Raw genomic sequence first — 6,474 nt, 5'->3', positions numbered from 1 at the left:
ATCTTAAAAGTTTTAAAAAGTATCATGTACACATGTACACATGCACATATCCTATTCTCTTCCAGTTGTGCTCCTCCAGGTGCAATGGCTATGGAAGCTCAACCATAGCACCAACTCAATTAATGTCTTATTTCTTCCATATCTGCTTTTGAGATTCTAAAAAGTTATTGTTATTAGAGATAAAGACTTTTTATAATAATATATAACTAGGTGCAAACCTTATTTTATAAATTAATTTACTAATTTTATAACGTTAAGTTAAGTTTAAAATTCATTCTTATACTCTAATAGTGGGGTACTTTATAATAGTTTCATGAACTTGAAAGTGATCACAAAGGCTCCTTCATGCTCAACTAGTCCAACTAATGGGCTTGAACAGTCTGATCATAGTTTTATCTCGGTCATCAAGAAAAAGAATGAAAATGATAACGAAGACGCTTTTCAACAAGAGTTTGAGAAGAAGAGGAAAGAAATCAAGAAGGTTCTCTCAACTTAATGTAGTTGTTAGATGAGCTCATATAATTGAAGATAACGAGAGCTGTAACACCCCAAAATACATCTAACTATTACAATACAAATTCTACATATTTATATGTAAACTTAAAGTATTTCAAAACATTCTTAATACATGATTAAGACTTATAGAAATACAAATATTTACAATTCATAGTTCTAAACAAAACTCTAAAGTCTTTCAAGCTCTCCTGTACCTGTACAAATATTTGCTCATATAGTATAATCATCGTAGTTCATACACAAACAAACACATGCAAGGGTAAACTATATAAATAAAGTTCTGACATATGAAAATATAAGTAAAATAACTAATTTGATTAGTAATTCATAATTAATTTAGTTTCTTTTTTATTCCAACACAGTCATACAAAATCCAAATATTAATCACAATAATTTGATTTCATTTCAATCCACATTACTTTGATTTCTTTTCAATCATATTGACTCGACATAGATTTATTTGCCTCATAGTACTTGATTTCCTTTCAACCCTCGGTACCTTTCATTTCATGTCAATCTTAGTGATTGCATATGAATCTATTATCTTCTAGAAGACTCATTAATCATATTGTAGTAACATAAATTCATTTGTCTCGTGGTACCTTGATTTTCTTTCAATCCCTAGTACCTTTTTTTATTTAATTCAATTAGTGATGACATATGGATTTATTCTCTTCCGGAAGACTCATTAAGTATGCCCTACCAGAGACTAACATCTAATCTACTCCAATCGGATCAGGATAAGTCCAAACATCCATACTGTGTGACTACGAGCGGTCACGATGCTTATGAACTCCCTCTTCAGTTTCTCACCAATTGATATCTTAGTCGATGTGACTTACATCATCAATGAAGCGAGATGATCTCTGTTTGTAGACTTTTCATACTTAATGTACCAAAACACAACATCTCATACTTTACTTGAATGTATGACAAGCTTTCACCAATCACATACAACACATATCATTCACATACAATGCATATCAATAACTCATATATATATCCTTTAAGATTTCTCAAATCAATTATATATATATATATATATATATATATATCAAATTCATATTCATAATCAAATTCAATTTAACTAACTTTATAACCTAACATGTGTGGCACTAGATTAACATGTTATCTAAATTAGCTATCTAAGGTTCTATTAAAAAAATATAGATAACTTCCTTTACCTGTAATTTCTTATTTCGAAGAAATTCTGGTTCAAGTATGGGAACCGCTCTAACAACAAGGGACTTAAAATAAGTTATCCAAAGATCACCAAAATTCAGCATATGATAAAAAAAAGTTGAAAGAAACATATTAGATAATTGAAGTAGAGAAGTGAACTTGGTGCTTTTGGAGGTGTAGCTGATGAAGGTTTTAGATACAACAAAACACCATCCAAGTATGTTTTCCTTCCAGCTAAATTTTAAGTTCAATTACCTAATTGTTTATTCATTGTTTCATATTGAGAAGATTTCTGTTTCTATCATGTCGTTTGCATGTGTTTGAATAGAAATATGTAGCTAATCAAATGAAACCTCACTGCAACAGGAGAGAACATGGAAATCATACGTTAAAACAAATAGGAATCAGTGTCTAAGTTATTCGGAAAGAGATCAGAGTAAACAGATTGAATGTGTCTCTGGCATCTTAAATATTATTCATGTATACCAAATATGTTTTTATACTTAAAATTATACTACTTAAATTATATATAATGTCTTTATAAATATTATTTCTTATAACTAGGTTGTAATTTTTTTAATGAAATTATGTAAATATTAAATATTTTTTATTTTTATGATACTGGTATTAGGTCTGAGCAATGGTGGGATCGAGTCAGATTAAGGGTTAATCTAAACAAATCATCTTAATGTGAATTTAACATTTTTAATTTTATATATAACTATTTGATTCATTCGGTTAGTTAGATATGAATAATTCGAATTATAAATTGTTAGAGCCGATAAATTTGATTTATATTGAATCAAACATAATTTATTTAATTTTAATTTTAAATAAATACGATAAATATATTGGAAATTTGGTAAAAAAAAAAACTTGTGCGTAATTTTAATAATTATTTTATAATGGATTATAAATTTGTATAATTTATTATTAAATTTCAACAAAAATTGATAATATAGAAAAAAATTGAAAATTTAACATACGTTTTAACTAAACTTTTGCTGAAATAACAACATTTTGGGTCAAATATGGCTGGATTTCAAAAATTGAATCCAACCAAACCTTATTTTACTAGGCTAAAGTTCCTTGTTATTCTTGGGCATTTTCTTCCTGCACCTCCATAGTTTCTCTGTAATGTTATATTTCGAATTGTACTGTTGGGAAAATATTTTCAAATCTAGAAAATACTTTCTAAATTTTATAATTCGAAATATAATTTCATTTAAGATAAATTATTTTTTTCACAAAAAGTAAAGTATGGAGGTGCAGAAATAAAGTAGAAAGGTGCAGGAAGGAAACACCTTATTCTTGTTATGAATTTATGGGGCCATTGAAGTTTTGGATCGGGCTTTCCGCCTCTGCATTTTGTAAATAATTTCTCCACCTCCATACCTTCCACCTGCACATCCATATTAATTTGTTAAAAATCAGTTTTAATCTTTTTAAAAATTTTAAATAACTAAGTATAATTTTACCTTTCTAAATAAATTTAGCTACACCAATACATAGGAAATGAATGCGTTGTCAAACTATATAGAATTTAGACTATATCACATAACTTTTTTTTTACTAGATCTTACGGAGTTCCCATATCTGCATTTAAGTCGTATACCTCACTTCCAACTGCAAAACTTTCATTTTTCTCTAGTCGCAACATTTGAAGGAGCAGTTTCATCATTTGAGCGTGTGTGAGAGGGTTGACAAGAAGATTCATTGTATTCAATGTGCCTAGTGCGACAATAACTATTTTTTAGTTTTGTATTCCCTTTTTGCATCTCGTTGATTTTTTTTTTCTGAATTTTGTGACTTTTGGAAGAATAAATAAAAATTTAGAAAAATAAAATGTTGCTTTCGCTCAAACTAATAATAAACGTAAATATTTTTCTATTTTATTTGATTTAGTTTTTCATTATTCAAAGAGAAATAATTTAATCATTGTTAACTTATATTTTTATGACACAAATTAACTCAAATAACTTAATTCTCTTGTTTAGGTTTTTTTGGTATTTAAAAATAAACAACTACAAACAAATTTTAAACTAAAATGGAATCATATAAACATGATATTTTACTAACTTCCATTTTTTTATATGAAACTTTATTTGAGGCATCTAGAATTTTTAGTCTCTTTATATTTATATATATTTTTATTGAAAGGAAGTTAATGTAGATTAGGCATTTTGTTAATTTTAGTTTGTACTTCAATTAAAGAGTATTGTTGGAATTAATAAAAAGTATGGAGGTGGAGGAAGAACTTGCCTTGTATTTTACATGTATATAACTAGGCAAATTCTCCCTCCACGTCCATACCCTGCACCTCTATATTAATTGTGAAAAGTCAGTTTTAACCTTTTTAAAAATTTTAAATAACCCTAAATGAAACATAACATCAACTTTTAAAATAGTCTCAACTGCACCCGAGACCCCATATCTCTCTTCCAACCACAATACTTCCATTCTTCTCCACCCGCAGCGTTTGAGAGAGCATATCCATCACTTGAGCGTGTGTGATGAAAACCATCCGACCTTGAAACTTTCGGCTCACAAATTAACTCAAATAACTTAATTCTCTTGTTTAGGTTTTTTTGGTATTTAAAAATAAACAACTACAAACAGATTTTAAACTAAAATGGAATCATATAAACATGATATTTTACTAACTTCCATTTTTTTTAGTCTCTTTATATTTATATATATTTTTTATTGAAAGGAAGTTAATGTAGATTAGGCATTTCGTTAATTTTAGTTTGTACTTCAATTAAAGAGTATTGTTGGAATTAATAAAAAGTATGGAGGTGGAGGAAGAACTTGCCTTGTATTTTACATGTATATAAAACTAGGCAAATTCTCCCTCCACCTCCATACCTTGCACCTTTATATTAATTGTGAAAAGTCAGTTTTAACCTTTTTAAAAATTTTAAATAACCCTAAATGAAACATAACATAAACTTTTAAAATAGCCTCAACTGCACCCGAGACCCCATATCTCTCTTCCAACCACAATACTTCCATTCTTCTCCACCCGCAGCGTTTGAGAGAGCATATCCATCACTTGAGCATGTGTGATGAAAACCATCCGACCTTGAAACTTTCGGCTAAGAAGATAGATGAAGATCGAGACTTATTGAAGATATTGTAAAGTCTTTTTCTTCTTCTTAGCCTTGTAAAAATTGTATAGAGTAGTTAGGAAGTTTTGAGCCTTATATTTTGGGCCAAAGTAGAGAAAGAGGTAAATAGAAAAGAATGTAGAGTGTAAAATGGTAAAAGAGGGGTGCAAATAAAATGCAGGGAAGGAAGACATGATACTCCATATGTCTTCTCCTCAATGGACAGTGTACCGACCAGGTCATCGGTTGTGATGACGTGTCTGGCACGTGACCGTGTGGGGCGTGCTCAGCAGAACACGTGGACAAGAGAGAGATGAATGGTTCAGGAGTGAGCATAGTCGTCGATTCATGGAAGTGGCGTGTCGCAATGAACATAGCCGGTTGTCGCCGGGTTTGTATGACATCGACTTGTTAGACAATGGAAGATCGGGTGGTCAGACATCGCCAATGGGGGCACACTGCCGGATCTTCCAGGAAACCTAGTTAAAACTGTTGGAGGCTCAGAAGAGTAGTTTCAAGCGAGTAAGCTGGGGGGAACACCTTTCTCATCGGCGACGGGACTCCCAGAGTGGACATTCGTTGGTGGCAAGGCTTCCCCAGCTAGAACGTGTACGGCGTAGCAATAAGGATGGTGGCACTCACGACAAGCGATATCACAGAGATGATGCACTTTTTTGCATCTGATACTTGCTTTGTCATGTGGCGTCTCACAGCGTAGTACGTGCTAGATTACTCCTCGAATAGGGGACTTGGTCGTGCGGCTGGTCACTACGCACAGATAATATTCAAGTTACCTCAACCCAGATGATGACATGTGTAGGGTTGGATGCTACCTGTCATTCCAACCCAGATGATGCCATGTGTAGGGTTGGATACAGTGTGGAAATGACGCTCGAGTTACCTTAGCTCAGATGATGACACGTGTAGGGCTGGGTGCTACCTGCTACCCCGGCCCAGATAGCGACACGTGCTAGGTTGGATGCGAGCCACGCGTCCAAAGCGTAACTGCCTGGAGAGAAAAAAAACCTAGCTATAAAGGTAAACTTAACAGAATTTGTAGAGGTACGTTTTTCATTACGGCTCATTGCTAGGGTTGTGTGCACTTTAGTACGGTTCTACAGAGTATAGTTCTCTCTCAGCTTTTGGGTGTTCTTGTTACTGACTTGAGCGTCGGAGCGCCACCGGCCGCAGAGGCGCCATCTTGTGTTTTCAGGTTCTCAGAGAGACTATCTGTGGTGTGGACTTGAAGGGCACGTGGTGTCAAGCTGGTGAGGAGGATCGAGACGAGGCCACGCTCTTGCGCTAGGTCAACCGGCAGGATCAGAAAGGATTTGCACCAATAAGGTGGTGACATTTGTCACAATCTCATTTGAGAGGTTTTGAGAGACTTTCTCCTATAAATAAGTAATGAAATGTTGTCCAATTGAGACACTTTTACTTGTTCAAAGTTCTCTCTAGAGTTGTCTTCTTGCTAGACAAATTTCTAGAGTCCTTATAGTAGTGTTGGCCTAACCTCACTCTAGAAACTAAGTGTTGGCCTAATCTCACTTAGATTCACAATAATAATTTTCATCTCTTCCAAATTTCTACAATTCTTCATGCTTCCGCAATAGTCTTCATCATCTATAGAAGATATTCAAAGCAAAACAATGAAGAAGAAGATCTA

Source organism: Phaseolus vulgaris, chromosome 8 (assembly GCF_051622355.1).
Source record: "Phaseolus vulgaris cultivar YP4 chromosome 8, ASM5162235v1, whole genome shotgun sequence".
Taxonomy (NCBI): Eukaryota; Viridiplantae; Streptophyta; class Magnoliopsida; order Fabales; family Fabaceae; genus Phaseolus; species Phaseolus vulgaris.
Note: the sequence above shows the minus strand (reverse complement) of the source record.